Source organism: Pipistrellus hanaki (genome assembly GCF_964339955.1).
Source record: "Pipistrellus hanaki genome assembly, chromosome: 9".
In the NCBI taxonomy this organism is placed as follows: domain Eukaryota; kingdom Metazoa; phylum Chordata; class Mammalia; order Chiroptera; family Vespertilionidae; genus Pipistrellus; species Pipistrellus hanaki.
Genome location: NC_140511.1, coordinates 73752167 through 73768535, shown reverse-complemented (window position 1 = coordinate 73768535; position 16369 = coordinate 73752167).

Genomic DNA, 16369 nt, shown 5'->3' with positions numbered 1-16369 from the left:
TATCTGATTGGATTTCACCTCTAGCCCCTTCTTGGCATGAGGTAGAGAAGTGGTTGGCAAGCATTTTTGTAAAGGCCCAGGCTTTGTAGGCCAGACAGTCTCTGTCACAGCTGCTCAGCTCTGCTGCTGTAGTGTGACAGCCGCCATAGAGAATGCTCCAATGGGTGATTCCGATGGAACTTGTTACGGGCACTGAAATGTGAATTTCATATATTTTTTGCATGTGACTACATATTATCTTTCTTTTGATCTTTTCAATCATTTCAAAATGCAGAGGACATTCTTAGCTTGCCAGCTGTACAAAAACAGTGTCTCAGAGGCTCTCGTTTGACTTAGAACAATAATTCTTAATCTGGGGGTTTGCAACCTACCCCTCTGAGGATCTAAGAAAGTTTCACATTCATTCATTCATTCATTCATTCATTCATACATACATCTATCCTGCAAGGTGTGTGAGGTCTCCTGTGTCCCTGTCACTGGGGCTGAATCAGTGAGCGCCAGAAAGTCCTGCCCTCAAGAAGCTTGCATTCTAAACACTAAATAAGCAAGCAAAGCAAGACCTCGTAGGTGATATGAAAATATAAACATGGTGTTCTGGGGGGCTGGGGGACTGGGGGGCAGGAGGGAGTGATGCCACTTCAGGCAGGGCAGGAGGAGCAGGCCTCTCTGAGGGTGAGACATTGGCGGTGAACCTGAGCTGTGAGAAGAAGCATCTGTGAGAAGAGCAGGAGGAAAGCTAGAGGCAGAGAGGGAGCCAGGGTCCGAGTGCTGGGATCCAGGCTGGGGCCAAAGGAGAGGGGGACAGGACAGGCAGGGGCCTCTGCGTAATGATCAAGGTCTGCCCCCACCCCCAAGCTATGGAATAAACAGGAAGTGGTAAAAGCGATTTGGGCTGAGAGGTGACAAGGTCCAATTCAAATGATTTTGGCTGAGCGTGGAAGCCTGTTTCTAGAAGCAAGTACTTAGGACCGCACACCCCATACTTTTGCTAATGGTGTATATTTTTAGGGCTTCAAGGTCTTCCGGAAAGTCCATCTAAGGGAGTCCAAACCTCAAATCAAAAGTCCTGGCATTAAAGAAAGGAAAAGACGGAGCCCACACTCCAGAAGGAAATGGTCTGCATGTCCCTGGGTAGGCCCGTCTACTTGGAGTCCCTGCTGGCCCTCCTGACAAGGGGCCTGCAGTGAGGGGGGTGGGGGCTGCTCCAGCTCAGGCACTAACCCTGACCTGCGTTGCTGCCATCAGATTGCAGCTCTTATCTGATGCCAGACACAGGGCAGGGACTGTGCAGAAGCCCTGGGAGTGGGGTGGAGGCAGGTGGTGAAAGTCAACCTTCTCTCTCCCAGGTCCTGGAGGTCACCCCCCCCCACCCCCAAACACACACACACACACACAGACACACACACACACACACACACGCTTTCAAGGAAACAACACCCACAGAAGCCCTCCCTGGTACCCTTCCCAGTAGCACCCCTGCCAGTTACTGCAGTGCCAACCTCTTGGCTCCGCCCTGCTGGGCCCATGCCCCCGGGGCCGTGCCTCTGGGCACTCCTGGTCTTGCAGAGAGAAATGGGCCCGGAGTCAGGCTCTCTGCTCCAACCCAGTGGCCACCTGCGCTTCTGGGGAACTTCGGAGGCTGGGAACCTTCAAAGAGCAGTTAATCACTAACTAGCCGGAGATAAGAGAGGGAGAGGGAAACAATGGAAAAAAAATGCCCAACCCAGAGCTCAGAGCTCCCTGCCTGCACTTGCCAGGGCCTCGCCCGCCGGAGGAGCTGGCATCAAACGGAGGTTGTTCACGAGGGAGAAGTGACATGCCGTCTTGGCAGGGCTGCAGCAACCCGGGACCGAGGGTCTGACAGGGGGCACTGCCCTTCCCCACTGCCTTTCCTCCCGCTAAGCCTGAGCCCCAAGGTCAAACGGGGCAGGTGCCCAGAGAGATCTCCTTTATCTCTTTGTTGAGGCTCTCAAGTTCAGATGGGCCCATTTGTCACGGCAGCCGGAGCAGGACACAGAGATCAAAGACAAAGCAGACAGTCTCCCTGCCCTCACCTGCCTGTGGTGGGAAGTGGGGGCAAGAAACAGATACGAATGACACAATTTCCAGGAGTCTACCCGCTAAGCTAGGAGAGGGGAAGAGAGACAGGCTGGGATCTAGGAGGAAAGGGCCAGCTCTCCCTGGGGAGGTTAGGAAGGACATCGAGGAATTGCCAATGTCAGCCTCGAGCGTTGTGCTAGGCCCGTGGTCTGCAAATTGTGGCTCGAGAGCCACATGCGGCTCTTTGCCCCCCTGAGTGTGGCTCTTTCATAAAATACCACGGCCTGGGTGAGTCTATTTTGAAGAAGTGGCATTAGAAGAAGTTTAAGTTTAAAAGTGTGGCTCTCCAAAGAAATTTCAATCATTGTCCTGTTGCTATTTGGCTCTGTTAACTAATGAGTTTGCCGACCACTGTCCTAGGCACTTCTCATACAGTCTCTCTTATCCCACAACCCCCTGCGTGGGAGTGGTTAGCCCTCCTTTGCCCATTAGGCACTTTGTGGTTTACCCAAGGGTACACTCAGCTGGTAAGTGCTGGAGCTGGGATTGGAACTCGGGCTTCCTGACCTTAAATAACATCCCTTTCCTTCCAACGACTTGGATTCCGGCGAAAACCAAAGTTCCAGACTTCCCCTCAAGCTCTGGCAGCCATTCACACCTTAGTATGAATGATGTGGATGCTTATGTGGCTTCAGGCCAGAAAGGTGGGGGGTAAGGGATGCTTGCTGAGAGCAGAGGAAAAGGGTCCCCCAGCCAGAGGAAAAAGAGCCAATCTGTGGGCACCTGGTTCTCCTTTTCCCACTTTGCCTACCCTTGCTGACCTGATAGTTTTTCATTTCTGTCTTCTGAGAACTGCCCTGGGAAGCATGCCTGCCTTTCCCCAGATGGTATCAGCAGGGTTCCGCACAGTTACCTCATCATCTTTATTACCTCCTGGCTCTTCAGGATCTTGGAGATAAAAAACTCTGCCTCCTGAGAGGCTTTCAGAGAAACACCCAAAGGGCTGCCAGCTGGAGCCTGAGCTCCCCTGGCCACTGCCTCCGCCCTCCCAGCCCTCCCAGCAGCACCTCCCGGGCTGGGGGTGTCCCGGGCTGCTCCCGCCATCATTTGGCCAGGCGAACTCCTTCTTTTGGGTCTCAGGGCTGTTCGGGGTGGTTTGAACCAAGGCTAGCCTGATGCGGGAGAAAAGCGTGTTGACTCTTCCGGGGTGGGGGCCCAGGACCCAAAGCAGGAGGCCTGCCTTCCCTACTCCAAGGTAGGCCCTCCTTCTACCTGCTGATAGCAGCCAAAGCTTTGGAGGGCCTCGTATGTGGCAGGCACTGGGCAGAGTGCTCAGCACCTGGGAACGAATTAAACGTCCCAATAACTCCATCAAACATTGACTTTTGCTGAAACCGGTTTGGCTCAGTGGATAGAGCGTCGGCCTGTGGACTGAAGGGTCCCCGGCTCGATTCCAGTCAAGGGCATGTGTCTTGGTTGCAGGCACATCCCCAGTGGGGGGTGTGCAGGAGGCAGCTGATCAATGTTTCTCTCCCATTGATGTTTCTGACTTTCTGTCCCTCTTCCTTCCTCTCTGTAAAAAATATATTTAAAAAACAAACAACAACAACAACAACAAAAAACCATTGACTTTTATCAAGCAAACCCGGGACCAGTAACTAGCTCAAGACTGCACTGCTGGCAAGTAGCAGAGCTGGGCTTCGAATCCAGGAGATCGGGCTCCAGGTTATGGTCTGGGGCCAGTTGTCTCAGAATCACCCAGAAGCCTGCTAGGAAAGCAGAATCCCAGTTCATCCCAAACTCCCTGAGTCAGCACCTCTGTTCTGAGACCCGAGGCATTCCAGTCTGAGAGGCGCTGTCCCTGCTAAACCCTCTGCTAAACCCAGTAGGAGGGTTGGTTCATTTATTCAAGAGGTGAATGAATCCCAAGCTCTGGACACTGCCCCAGGCCAGTGATGGAGGCCAAGAGACAAACACCGTCACCGAACTGCTGGCCGGGCCCTCCGTGTGGAGTGGGGTGAGGTGGTGTGAGCTGGGGTGTTGGCAGTGAGACCTTGGCTGAGTCATTTCACCTTTCTGGGTCCCAGGTTCCCAGGGAAGAAAAGGACTCCAGTGCAAGGAGAGGGGAGTGCCTCCCCCTCTGTAGCCAAAGAGACAGGGCTTTCCCAACCCCCTCATCCATGACACGAGGCTCCTCTTGGGGGGCCTCCATCCCCTCATTTATTTCTCTTAGTGCAATCCTGCCTCAGCTGTGAGTGGGTAACTTCGGCCACACGTCCAGTGTGGGTAGGAATCGGGTAGGGCGAGTGGCAAGGAGTGGCTGAGAGTCTCAGCCTCTGACGTTAGGGACCTGGTATTTTGAAGGGAAAGGGGCAGATACGACCTGGACAGTGTGGGTTGTGTTGGGGCTCTCTCTTGCCTTCTGTCCTCTTGTTTTCCTGCAAAACACTTTGAGACCTTTTCAGTTACCAAGACAGAAAACCAACCCCACGTTAACGCTGGCCAGCCTTTCTCTAGCTCCTAGTCCAAGCCAGTCCCCGCACAGGCCCTTCCCATATAAGGAGACGGAATCCTTCAAACAACCCGAGGGCACATGGGAATCATCGTTACTCCCTCTTGAGAGCCAAGAGGGCTGAGGCTCCCAGTGGGTAAGCCACTTATCCGGCCCTCAGCCTCTCCCTCCTCCGGGGAAGCCCGGGATTTGAACCCAGGTTTGTGGAATGCCAAAGTCCAAGTCCTAGACCAATGCACTCACTGCCCTGAGAAGAAAACTGTGGGCAGTCACTCAGCCATGCGGGAAGGGGACTGAGCAGGCAGCTCCCAGAGCCAGCTGGACCTCAGGCTCTTGGAAGGAGCCTGGTGTTCAGCGTCCCAGGCCCCATCTCTCAGGGACTCTGGATGCCACACCTGCGTGGGGCCCAGGTGCCTTACACGTGGGCATTGCCCCTCAGGAGCTCCCGATGCTGAGCCTCTGAGGGGCCCAGGCAGCCGGGGACAAACTGGAGCAGTGGGGGCTGGACCCAGTTCTTCCTCGCTCAGTGCAGGAGAGCTTGTTGGCTTCTGAGGGTGAAGGGTAATTAACCTGGAGGGAGGTTCCCGCCAGTGATCTTTGCCCTCAGCGAAAGTGTGGAGAGGGAGATAAGGGAGATAACTGTTGGCGGAAGGGCACGGGGTTTACTGTCTGAGCTCCTGTGGCCTCTCTCCCCGAGACAGTGTGGGGAGGGCCCAGGGGTGCTGGAGGGTGGTGGGGGGAGGACGAAGGTGACAGGTGTGGGATGAATGAAAGCATGAAGCCGTGATCCTTTGGGCTATCCCCATTCTGGTGCTTAAAAGCCCAAGAACAAGGTGACAGGAGCATTTCTGGGGTTGAGATGCAACGCTGCCCTTGGCCACACTCTTGACACAGCCCGGTTCAAGTCTCCCAGATACCCGGTGCTTTGCCACATCCACTGACCACCTGTCCTCTCAGATCCTGGTGTAAAATGACTCACTGATGAAAAGAGCTAAAAAAGTGATTCTATCACTACCTTGAACAGAACTGTTAATAAACAGTATGGAAACCCAACAATGAGATGAACGTCACACTGGATCCTGCAGCCACGCCCATGCTGGGGAGAGGGGGTAGCTGTGGATGAGGTCTTCTGTAAAGTCTGTGAAGGACTGAAAGAGCTGAAAGGTTTGTCACTATGTGAGTCAATATGGTGGAAATCCAGGCCCATGTATCATCATCCGACAGCCCCTTATAAATATAGCACCAGCCCGAGCTGGTTTGGCTCAGTGGATAGAGCGTCAGCTTGTAGTTTGAAAGGTCCCAGGTTCGATTCCCATCAAGGGCACATGCTTGGGTTCCAGGCTCGATCCCCAGTGAGGGGTGGGTAGGAAATAGCCAATCAATAATTCTTCCTCATCTTTGATGTTTCTCTCTCTCTCTCTCTCTCTCTCTCTCTCTCTCTCTCTCTCTCTCTCCCTCCCTCCCTCTCTGAAATCAGTAAAATATATATATTTTAAAATAAGTAAATAAATAAATACAGCAACAGAATGTAACATCGGTGAGGACAAGCTTGTGTTTGTTTAAGTCTGTTGTAGTTCCCGCTCTATTCCTAGAGCCTGGAGCAGTGCCTGGGACACAATACGTGCTCCTGTACTTACTGAAAGCATGAACTGTGAGACCTGTGGGCTGGGTTATTCCTTTCCCTCTCCTCTTTCCAGACTGAGAAGCAGGATGTCAAATATGGAGGGCATCCGACTGGTAACCAAATAAATCGGTTCCTTGTTCCTGGTCCAGACACTCATGCAGGATTCAGAACTCTAGAAAACCGACCCAGAGTCCGTTTCTGTCCCAGTGTCAGCTTCCCACAACCTGGCTACCCGTGTTACCCGGTGGTGTGGCGAGGACCCAATGAGATCCTGAGTGGGTGAGGTCTTTGAGTGCTGTAAAGCACTGTGCACAGGGGAAGGGTTGAGTAAATGGCAGGGGAGATGCCTGATTGGAACTCCAATGACTCTGTGTACCCCAAACCTGCCTCTAGGACATTCTCTCTGCCCTCTTCTTAGGGAGAACCCACTTGCTTTCCTTCTCTTAGCATTGGGCAATCATGCTAACACGGGGGTCACAGTCCGACCTTACACTGCTGAGACCAAGACCGGTTTCTGTGTTCTACTGACTCCTGGGAGGGGTGACCCAGGAAGGATGTGAGTGCTTATTTTTAGTGCAACCATTATTATACAGCTAATAATATTAATAACAATATAATCCTACTAATCATGCAAGGAGAACACCTACTTGTCTGTGATCGAGCCAACCTTGCCTGAAGGCAGGGAATGACCTCCTGGCCTCCAGAGCCTGTTCGCAGCCCTCCGGTTCTATTACCACCTGGTAAATCCGAGGATGTTCTGCTTTTCACACTAAGATGTGGTAGTTAGAACCTGCCAGAAATTTCTAACAATGTTCTTCCCAAGAGCCACAGCCCTTTGTCACATGTCTTGTCATTTAAGGCTTAAGAGTTCCCAGCCAGGGGCAGAAGATGAAGGCAGCAGCCTTTATGTGACACCTGCCAGGGCTGTGAGGCTAAGGTTCTATTGCTGAAGTCTGGTACCTGTCGTCTACCGTGGGGTGACAGATGTACTGCATCATTCTCTTTTCACTGATTACATATTTAGGGGGTCCACTGTGCTGGTCCCGCCAGAGAGAGAGAAGCAACTAAGCCATGACAATGCAGTGCAGTAAGTGCCAGAGAGAGGAAGACCAAGGGAGAGGGGAGGTAACAACCCAAAAGTGAGGGAAATGGTGGCAGAATGAGCTAATCCATCATGAAAACCCCCTCCCCCTCCCTTTTCCCCTTCCTTCAACCCCCAAGAAGCCAAGCGATGTTTGGGCTGAGATCTGAAGGATGTGTAGCAGTTAGCCAGGGAGAAAGGAAGAGCAAGTGTGCTCCAGATGAAGGGTTTAGCATATGCAATGGATTAACTCAGAGGTGGGGAAATCCGGCCTGTGGGCCATATAAGACCCATAAAATCTTTGGGTCTGGCCCTGCCAAAGCATGACGGGTGAAGTTAATGAATATTTGACCATATATAGCAGGCCAATTTTTAAGTTAATAATTTTGTAGGGCCCTCAAATGATGTTAGAAATATCCAAATGACCCTTGGCAGAAAAAAAGGTTCCCCACCCCTGACATAAGCAGAAAGAGAAAGAGGGGGAAATCGGCTGGCCTGTTTGGGGTCCTGAATGGAGTCAATATGTAGAATGGCAGGTGAGAAATAACTGAAGTTGAGGGTGAAAAAATAAGATGCCAGATCCCACAGGGCCTTGTGAATCCGGGTATCGAGGCTGGACTTGATTCCAAAGGGATCACATGACCAAACAGATGTGCTTCCCAAAAGACCTCAGATCTTCTCCTGCCTGTGGCTCTGAGGACAGATCCCTAAGGGCCTCTGGACATACCTAGGAGGGGAGCAGTCCCACGGCCACACTGGAGTTTAGGCTCAGCTCACATACAGTCTAGAGGCAGATGGTGACAAATGATTTGTCCCTAAACAACGGAGCAGTCATGGGGAGGAGGAATCTGTTTGGGTCTTGCTTACCTGCTGTGCTGATGAACTATACAGTGAATTATTGAATAGGATGCCCAGCCTCTTGGGCCATCTCATAACCTTTTTGATCTCTGTGCTTCACCATGCCTTTCACCTCCCCCTTTTTCTCCTCTACCCTCAAACTTCTTAGCCATGCCCAGGTGTTCTGATTTTCACCTGTGCCAGAGGACTTATGAGGCTGGCGTCACGTGATTTGGATCATGGAAGAAATATTGCAGGCGTCAGCTGGGAGGGCTAGAAAGGTGCCGAGAGATGCTGGAGGCGGACAACTTGGGCTCCTGGTTCTGGCTCTATCAACCACCTGCCATTGACATTGGGGAGAACACATTTCCTCTCTGAGTTTCTCTTCTGTAAACTAGGATCATCTTACAGGAATGGTGTGGTATATAAAGGAGGATTATTTGTGAAAATGCTTTATAAATTGCAAAGCTCTGAATACATGTTTTTTGGGACTATTACATTTTGTCAGAGGATTCTACTGGAGGAATGGCAGGAAGAGAAATGGAGAGATCTGTTGTGTTGGGATATTTAATCATGTAGATATAAATATAGGTAAATATATGTCTGTGACAAAATTTGTACAAAGAGTGTGAACTTTCCTCCCAACCATGTTTCCAGCAGCAACTATTCATCTATCTATCTATATCTATATCTATATCTATATCTATATCTATATCTATATCTATATCTATATCTATATCTATATATCTTTAAATAAAAATACTATCACTTGATAAGCTTTGTTTTTAACGTTTTTGTTTGTTTGTTTGTTTGTTTGTTTTTTGCTGAATATGGACATTTTTTAACACCATAGCACATTGATGTAACTCTATCTTCCTAATATTACTTCACTAGAGGCCCGGTGTACCAATTCGTGCATGGGTGGGCTCCCAAGGGGGGTAGGGTGATGCCAAGATGTGATAGGCCCTCTGGGCAGCCGGTGGGACACCCTTGCCAGCTTGGGATCTGGATCTATCCAGCTGACATTCCTGCAGGTTGTCTGAAGCCCCCTGGTGGTCACTTTTATATTGTTTCTTTCTTGCAGAGTGTCTAGGGAGGCAAGTGGCTGCGGTGCCTGAGGCTGACTTCCAGGAGGCCTACTGTGCTGTTAGGATTGTGCTGGTGGTACTGGTCCATGGTGCCTGGTTGGTTCTCCATTGGACCTGCAGGACTAGTGAGGAAGTGAGTGGCTGCCAGTGGGATGGGTATCAGCTGAGCAATGCTACAGCAGTGGGAGTGCACTGAACACCAGGTGGTCAGTGCACATCATAGTGACTGGTTGTTCAGGTTGTTTGGTCGATTAAGCTTTAATATATATATATATGCTAGTAGATGGTATCTAGTCCACAGTTCTATGTAAGTACTTACGAATCCGTGCACTAGTAGCTCGCTAGTAGCTCGCTACCATCCTCCAGTAGCTCTCTGCCCACTATCCCACCCTCCTGTAGATTCCCCCATCCCTCTCCCCCTAATTCCCCTCATAGCTTGCTGTCCTTCCCCCTCCTGTAGCTCTCTGCCACCAACTTGTAGCTCACTGCCTCACCCTCCTGCTGATCCATGATTCTGTCGTTATGCTTCAAGGCATAACTACCATTTGCATATTACATTTTTATTATATAGGATTCCCCTACTGATGGACTCTAGTGTTATTTTCAGTAAATATTTCTGTGGTCTTATGTACAAATATCTAGGGGGAAATTCTGAGAAGTGGGGTTTTCAAGGATACGAACATTCACATTTTGATAAGATACCACCAATTTACTCTCCATAAAGATTATACACGCATACCCTCCACAAGCGGTGTGCCTGCCTCCCCAATCCCGAACCAAGTGTGGTGTCATCCGTTCTGGTGGGACTTTAATGATGAAATCCTCCTCCTCTCTCCCCTGGCCATGCGGCTGCTGAGCAGCTTTGTCCCCCTGCCCCTGAGCCTGACAGGCAGGGTGCTCTGTGACACAGGAGGCAGGAGCCATCTGAGAAATGGTTAACCAACAAAATGGTAGAAATCCGGCCTGAGGATATATGAAAAATTGCTTTGAAGTTTAAATGGCATAGCAGAGATTTTTGTTGTGTTTGGAGGGATGGTAGTTTGAGAGGGGAGAGAGGAGTAAATAAGATGGAAGGTGTTAGTTTGATAAAGTATGACTTTGGCCTGACTGGTGTGCCTCAGTGGTTGAGCATTGACCTATGAACCAGGTCATGGCTTGATTCCTGAGCAGGGCACATGTCTGGGTTGTGGGCTCAACTCCCAGTGTGGGGTGTGCAGGAGGCAGCTGATCAATGAGTCTCTCTCATCATTGATGTTTCTATCTTTCTCCCCCTCTCTCTCCTTCCTCTTTGAAATCAATTATATATATTTACATATATATAAATATTTAAATTTTTTAAAAAATGTGTGACTTTGTTATTGTCAAGCTGTGGCTGGTCACGTGTCCTGGTCACATCCAGGCCTTGGGTGTTACAACATGCAAAACACCAGGTAACCAAATAGCATTTCCATGGAAAGAGCCCGTGACCTTTGGTGTTGTGTGCAGGTAAGACTCTCAGAAGAAAAAAAAAAGAAGAAAAAAAAATGGGGCGGGTAGAGGGAGGGTAAGGAGCCTCTCTAGCCTCTGCAACCTAAAACAAGAGGCCTTTGGAAAGTTCCAGAACCTGATTACGGACAACACAGGACCCACTGCTGGCACGTCTGGTGTAACCAAAGGCTTAAGAACCTGGGCTTGTAGTTGGTAGCCAATTCAACTGGCCCCATTTTAAAGCTCCCATAAGTAGGGACAGGAAGTTAACTCCCAAGGAACAATGGGGAGATGGTGACCAATGAAAATCGTGAAAGACAGAAAGGAGGAGGCAGAATTCAGATTATGGAAGTAACAAATCAAATACCCTACAAAAGTTGCTCTTTACATGTATTATCTAATTTAGTCCCCTTAAAAGGCCCTACAGAGTTAGTAGTGTCATAGCCTACATTTAATAAACGAGGAAGTGGAAACTCAGAGAGGTAAGTCACTTGGCCAAGGTCACACAGCCAGTTGTGGAACACAAACTGAGATCTATCTGACCCTAAACCAAAACGCTGCCATAAATCGCCGGGTTTGATAGTGGCAGGTTTTTATTTTCTATCTTGATGAAAAGGGACCCATTGATAACCGGTTGTAGGTAACACAAGGAGCCACGAATTCTGTCTTTCAAGCACATTGCTATTTCCTGTATACTTGATAATTCTATCACCCTTCCTCCCACCCTTTCTGAGAGTTTTGGGCCAGTGGGGGCAGTATTGGGGGACTTAGACATGGGGTTATGGAGAGAGGCAAGGCAAGGAGGTCATGGGAGGTGGTAGTTGGAAGGGGTGTGGGGAGCTTCTAGTGCTTTTGTTTAAACAGTTCTAGTTGGGTCCCCAGTGGCCTGGTGGAACCTCGAGACCTCCTCAGAGACTGAGGTTGTGACTCATCCTCGAAGTCCTATAAACCAGGCAGCCCTTTGCCTCCTGCTGCCTCTCGGCCTGTAATTACCTTTGCCACAGGTTACTGCCTGGCTTTGTTCTGCGGTGTGGTGCTCTGGCTGGGTCCCTGGGGGTTGCTGAGTCACTCTCAGGCTCACAGATGCTTATCAGGACTGCTGAATAATTTGCTGTCACCACTGTTAGGGAAGGAGGGGGTGCTCCACGGAGGGCCTACGCCCACTGGGAGCCCCTTGCTCTCCTTTCCAGGAACTATAAGAAGCAAGACACTGAGAATTGTGGACAAGCATGTTCCTGTGAGCCGGGCACTTTCACGTGTGTCATCTCATTGAAAGCTTTACAGAACATGCTCCAAGAGGTAGCACACAGGGTAATGAAAGAGAGAAGGTAGAGAGCAAGGTTCTTGGTTGGACCGCCTGGGTTTAAGACCCAGCTCTGCCACTTTCGATGTAGGACTTTGGCCACATTTTCTACCTTCTCTGAGCCTCGATTTTCTCAATTGTAAAATACAGATTAAAAACAGTAACTACATCCATGGGCTTTTGAGAGGATTTGATGCAAAGATCGGAGTGCCAAGCACACTCTAAGTACTTCACAAGGGGTGATGATGCTGCTGATGATGCTGGATGAACATTTTGCCCATGTTACAGATGGGAAAACTGAGCCCCGAGTTGTCTGAAGTGGCATTGCTTGTCTGTAGTAGAACTGGGATGAAAGCCCGTCTGTTTCCAAGTGAGAAACCCATTCCTTTGTGCTGGATGGTTTTCAAGAAGGAGTCTGCTTAATAGACTGTTGAAAAAAATATATGTTCAAACTTCAGTGGTTCACAGGCCTGAGTCGGTTCTGTGCTTTCTCCTCAGGCTGCAGCGAGGAGCAGTGTAGTGCGATTATGTAAATATTTATTCAGGGTTCTGGGAAGCCCAGCAGGGTTTCAGAGTAAGCCACCTCGCAGCAAGCAAGGGCTCGCCTGCTAATTCCTCTTCTCTCCAAGGCTGATCAGATTGCCCCGTGTCCCATCAAATGCCAGTTTCCTTCTATTTGAAGGGGAGAAAAGTGGTTGGCTTCTGCCGAGGCATGGGGAGAGGGTGCTCCTGCATATGGTTAGGTGGTGGTTAGTGCTAGAGGCCCTGAGGTCTGTCCTTCCCAGCAGTGTGGCCGTGGGCAAGTGATCAAATCTCTCTCGGCTTCAGTTTCCTCATCCTCCACATCGGGGATTAGATTGCTACGCGGAGAGGCCGTTGTGAGGATCAATTGCGCACACGGTACTTAGTCTCTGGCACATAGCAAGTGCTTGATAAAGGCAGTAACACAGAGCTGGGCGGATCGTGCGTTTCTTTTGCTTTACTGGCAAGTCTCCTGTTTGCTGCCATTCAGAGGCCCTGGTGGAGACTACCTCTGTTGTGGCTACATGATCCTTGGTATGTCAGCTTCCAAAAGAGATATTCAGCAGATATTTATAATCTCATAGGTCCTTTGCCACTGCGGCAATCTCTTCTTACACTGTTCGCAGTCCAGCCTCCAAAGGTATTAAGAGCAGAACGACTTAGGATGCTCTGGCCAACTCCCTAAATACACATTCCTTCTGTCATCCCCACCGCAGCCCTGGGGAATGGTATTATCTCCATTTGCAGAGGAGAACATAGGAACTCAGAGATGGTAGGTAACTGCCTAAGGACACGCTGCTGTTAGGAGTGATCAGATGGGAGCGCAGCCTACGTGACCTACAGCTGGCTTGACAGACCTTTCTGGTTTGCTCAGGGACACTCAGTACTAAAGCTGGGGAAGTTTAGATGAGTTGGTTGGTGACTACATGGCAGCCAGCTTCGGCTGTGGTTCTGGAACAGAGCTGGTGAGAGGGAGCTGCCAGGAGAGGACAGCAAGACAACTCTGCACTGTTTCTTTCTGGAAAGATGTCCAGGCTTTTCCCATCCCTGCCAGAGCTTTGGGAGGTCTCCTCTCTTCAGCAGTCGCCACAGAGCCTAGCACCAGTAGGTGCTCAGTCTATTCTGTGGGTCTGATTCCTGTTGGGAATCAGAGTTGTCTGTGCTGAAGGCGTCTCCCTGAGGCTCACCACAGAGCCAGAGGAGCCACTGGGAGCCATGGACTTGACCACTAATGCGTGGCCTCCGGAAAGACGCGAAGCCCAATGGGGGCATCCTTTAACCCATTTTGTGTGCATCACACGTTCTGGGATGTGGGGGAGGATCTCAGGAGCTACACAGAGGAAACAATCTCTAAGGTGCCACAGACACACAGGATATGTGGGTTATGAGACCAGACACCAGAGGGTTTTCAACCTCTGAGCAATGTCCATTTTCAGGAGTCATGTTAGGCTTTTCTGGGGACAGGACAGTGAAGATGCTGTCTACCCAGGAATCCAGATTCACTGGGCAAAGCCACACCCCAAAGTGGCCCCATGCAGCAGAACAGGACACATGCCGATGCCTCACTTCATCAGAATCTTTGTTTCATGACAGCAGCATTTTCATCCTTTTGTCCCTCCTAAGGCTGAGTTCCCATCCTCTGGCATCATGTCTAGCACCTGGTAGGAGCTCAATGAGTATTTGTAGAATGTTGACTCTTGAATGGCTCCAAGTCCTTACACACTGTTCTGGGAGATTTAAATTTTGATGAAGCAATTGGGGTTGACTGATGAGAAAATGGGTTGAGTTCCACTGAGCCAAGATACGACAGGGCAGTCCACATGGCAGGATGAGCAGGAAGCAGGGAAGCAGGCAATACCTGTGCAGAAACGACCTGGCCCACTCTGTCTGGGATGTAGCTTATGGGTTCATCGGAGACCAAGGGACTTAGCACATGGGTGAAGAACCGTTGGTGGAGGATGGGTCAAGGGCACACCCTCAGGGAGTTTGCCCTGTCTGTCTCTGAGCCACTATTTCTAAAACTTCACATTTCATTGCCACTATTTTTGCTATCTCTGTATACCCACCTCTATTATTTACTTAATGATTTTCACATTGATTCTCTACTTTACTTTACTAAGTTTGTTTTCATATCAAAATGATGTGACCGTTAAAATAAAAATTATTAATTGCATTTAAAAGCATCTTGCACAACAGCCTTGGGAGGTTGTTGGCCAGGGCATCTTAAGTAGTTCTGTTCTTAATACCTCTGAGGAGCACAGCCCTAAAAAAGGGGAAATTGGCAGAGATTTTTGAACAAGGGTATGATCTAGTTGCTTTCTGAGAAGGCAGCCAAGGAATGGGAGTGTGTGTAATAAAATTCTGGTCGTTGTGATACAATGATAAGAAATATTACTAGGTGAGTTTTGGGGGCACTGGGATAAAACATGCAGAAACTCCGCCCCCTCCTCCGCCCCGCCCACTCCCCAGTCTGTTTCCTTCTTGGTCTCACTTTACTCTCTTTCCCAGCAACTCTCTCTATTGCTGGCGCTTGCTGCCAAGAGCTCTGTGGGATGGAGAGGATCTGCAGAGAGAGGAATGAACAGTCCACTCCCAGTGAGGCTGTGGGCCATGCAGTGACCTAGGGTGGATATGGATACCCGGTAATCGTGTTCATTTTGACACAGTACTGTGGCTTCCTAGGCATCTTACCTTTCAACAAATGTTACCCCCAGCCAAGGCTCAAATTCACAGAGCATTGACCCAACCCCTAATAAACACATTTTTTCCCAGCTGCCCATTCAATTTCCAAGTTAAGGTGACCTGTCAAGCTAGAAAGAAAAGGGATTAGCAAATCTCAGACCTTAGCCAAGGATAGCCGCCTCCACCACAACTACACACAATTGTGAGATCTAAGGTTGGACTCGCTGAAGTTTTCTGCTCTAGTGGTCTGGCAACTCTTGGAGAACCACAAACTGGTGGGTCGAAGAACAGTGAACCCTGGGTAGACTTTGAAGTCTTCAAGTGTTTGTGGGAAAAGTCCATCAGAGCTGGACTTTGGTGTGGATGGAGAATGTCCACAGCAGGCTGACCATGGCGTTCATGCACACTCACCTTGTCAGGGGTGGCTCCTGACCCTTGCCCTGTGTATCCCATTCTTTCCAGCACAACAGAGTTCAAGGGCCTCCTTGTTTTCCACTGTAAGGAAGGGGTAGACTGTGGCTGGTCCCTTGCACAGCTGGGCTGTCCTCCCAGAAGTTTTCAGATTAACCGACTGTAGATTTGGGGCTGGGTTTGTGGAGGAGTTCCTCATTTCACTTTTACTGTACACCCACCTACACAATATTTTTTGGTTCCCAGAATTTCAGAGCTATTAACCTTCAACCTTAAATCAGGATTCTCACAAAACTTTCCTGGGGCACTGTCATAAAAGAAACTAGGTCTCAAAATGTGACTGTTCTGTTTGCAGTCCCTGTTCAGGAACACAGAATGACTAATTCCAAACCCTGAACTCACATGTGGTCACCAAGAATGGGGGTGGGGGAGAGAAAGGGGAAACCAATCATATACACACCATGATACACGTGGGAGATTCATCTGGACTTCCCCCCAATATGGAATTATTCTGAAATAACTCCAAGGGCTTCTTTCTTGACATTCCACCAGCCTACAGGTGCATATGTTTTGAATGGACCCAATGGATCATTTATTTATGCAAAGGAGGTGTTTGGTGTTTTTTTTGTGTTTTTTTTTTTTTTTTTTTTTTTTTTTTGCATAGTTCCGGTGCTTATCAATTCTCTGATATCATTTCTAGGAGGTTTCTAGATGTGTTCTTTCCAGAGAACTGATCAGGTCCAGAACTCCCGATTTCTATCTGAAGGACATTTAGGAACAGAATCTGGTTGAGGATCATTTC